The sequence below is a fragment of the Arachis duranensis genome, chromosome 1 (assembly GCF_000817695.3).
Source record: "Arachis duranensis cultivar V14167 chromosome 1, aradu.V14167.gnm2.J7QH, whole genome shotgun sequence".
NCBI classification, from domain to species: domain Eukaryota; kingdom Viridiplantae; phylum Streptophyta; class Magnoliopsida; order Fabales; family Fabaceae; genus Arachis; species Arachis duranensis.
Window position 1 is genome coordinate 39,816,853 of NC_029772.3, and position 2,653 is coordinate 39,819,505.

The following is a 2,653-nucleotide window of genomic DNA, read 5'->3' on the forward strand; positions in this document are numbered from 1 at the left end:
GGTAATTTTCTTTTCAAAAAGTCTTCAAAAATATTTCAAAAATTTTTTTCTCTTTTTCGTTTTTCTAAAGATTATTTTTGAAAAAAATACAAAAAATTTTAATAAAATCATAAAAACCAAAAAAAAATTTATGCATTTTTCGAAAATTTCATGCATGGTGTTCTTCATGATCTTCAAGTTGTTCTTGGTAAGTCTTCTTGTTTGATCTTGATATTTTCTTGTTTTGTGTCTTTTGTTGTTTTTCATATGCATTCTTGAATTCTTAGTGTCTAAATATTAAAAATTTCTAAGTTTGGTGTCTTGCATGTTTTCTTTTCTTGAAAATTTTTCAAAAATAAGTCTTGATGTTGATCTTGATCTTCAAAGTGTTCTTAGTGTTCATCTTGACATTCATAGTGTTCTTGCATGCATCATATGTTTTGATTTATAATTTTTATGCTGTGAGTCATTTTTGTTGTTTTTCTCTCTCCCCATTAAAAATTCAAAAATAAAAAAATATCTTTTTCTTATTTTGCTCATAATTTTCGAAAATTTGAGTTGACTTAGTCAAAATTTTTAAAACCTAACTATTTCTTATAAGTCAAGTCAAATTTTCAATTTTAAAAATCTTATCTTTTCAAAATCTTTTTCAAAAATCAAATCTTTTTCTTTTTTTATTATTTTTTTATTTTCGAAAATTTTTAAAATTTATTTTCAAAATCTTTTTCTTATCTTTATTTCAAAATTTTGAAAACTTTACTAACAATTAATGTGATTGATTCAAAAATTTGAAGTTTGTTACTTTCTTGTTAAGAAAGGTTCAATCTTTGAATTCTAGAATCATATCTTTTAGTTTCTTGTTAGTCAAGTAATCAAATTTTAATTTTAAAACATCAAATCTTTTTTAAAATATCTTTTCAATCATATCTTTTCAAAATATCTTTTTCAAATCATATCTTTTTCAAAATTTTGATTTCAAAATATCTTTTCTAACTTCTTATCTTTTCAAAATTGATTTTCAAATCTTTTTCAACTAACTAATTGACTTTTTGTTTGTTTCTTTTCTTTTTCAAGACCACCTAACTACTTTTCTCTCTCTAATTTCCAAAAATCATCTCCCTCTTTTTCAAAATTCTTTTAATTAACTAAGTATTTCAAATTCTAATTTCGATTTTATTCCTTCTCTTAGTTTTCAAATTTTAACTTTAATTTAAAATAAAAACAAAAATATTTTTCTTTTATTTTAAGTTAATTTTCGAAAACCCCTCTCTCTCATCTCTTTCTATTTATTCATTCATTTACTAACAATTCTCTTCATCTCAAGAATTCGAACTCACTCTTCCCCCTTGTGTTTGGATTCTTACTTTTTCCCTCTTCTATTCTTTTCTTCTTCTACTAACATAAAGGAATCTCTCTACTGTGGTAAAGAGGATCCCTATTATTATTATTTTATGTTCCCTTCTTTTTCATATGAGCAGGAGCAGGGACAAGAATATTCTTGTTGAAGCAGATCCTAAACCTGAAAGGACTCTGAAAAGGAAACTAAGAGAAGATAAATTACAATAATCCAGAGACAACCTTACAGAAATTTTTGAAAAGGAAGAGGAGATGACAGCTGAAAATAATAATGCAAGAATGATGCTTGGTGATTATACTACACCTACTTCCAAGTTTGATGGAAGAAGCATCTCAATCCCTACCATTGGAGCAAACAATTTTGAGCTGAAACCTCAACTAGTTGCTCTACTGCAACCGAACTGCAAGTTCCATGGACATCCATCAGAAGACTGTTAAGACTAATGGAGTAGATCCTGAAGTCTACAGGCTCATGCTTTTCCCTTTTATTGTTAAAGGCAGAGCTAGAACATGGTTGGACTCACAACCTAAAGATAGCCTGGACTCTTGGGATAAGCTGGTCACGGCCTTCTTGGCTAAGTTCTTTCCTCCTCAAAAGCTAAGCAAGCTTAGAGTGTATGTTTAGACCTTCAAACAAAAAGATGGTGAATTTCTCTATGAAGCTTGAGAAAGATACAAGTAGATGACCAAAAGATGTCCTTTTGACATGCTTTCAGAGTGGACCATTTTGGATATATTCTATTATAGTCTATCTGAGTTCTCTAAGATGTCACTGGACCATTCTGCAGGTGAATCCATTCACCTAAAGAAAACGCCTGCAGAAGCTCAAGAACTTATTGACATGGTTGCAAATAACCAATTCATGTACACTTCTAAGAGGAATTCTGTGAATAATGGGACGCCTCAGAGGAAGGGAGTTCTTGAGATTGATGCTCTGAATGCCATATTGGCTCAGAACAAAATGTTGACTTAGAAAGTCAACATGATTTCTCAAAGTCTGAATGGATGGCAAAATGCATCCAACAGTACTAAAGAGGCATCTTCTGAAGAAGAAGCTTATGATCCTGAGAACCTTGTAATGGCAGAGATGTATTATATGGGTGAACCCTATGCGAACGCCTATAATTGCTCATGGAGAAACCATCTAAATTTTTCATGGAAGGATCAACAAAGGCCTCAACAAGGCTTTAATAATGGTGGAAGAAACAGGCTTAGCAATAACAAGTCTTTTCTATCATCTTCTCAGCAACAGACAGAGAATTATGAGCAGAGCCCCTCTAGCTTAGCAAACATAGTCTCTGATCTGTCTAAGGCCACT

At 30.5% G+C, this 2,653-nt stretch overlaps 1 non-coding gene across 1 annotated transcript; it reads right to left on the bottom strand.

Annotated features, from left to right (window-relative positions):
• Positions 1-1,939: 1,939 nt before the first annotated feature.
• LOC127742997 (small nucleolar RNA R71) lies at positions 1,940-2,047 on the bottom strand. The gene has a single exon (XR_008004329.1). It is a non-coding gene; the product is annotated as a small nucleolar RNA R71 (small nucleolar RNA).
• Positions 2,048-2,653: the final 606 nt, after the last annotated feature.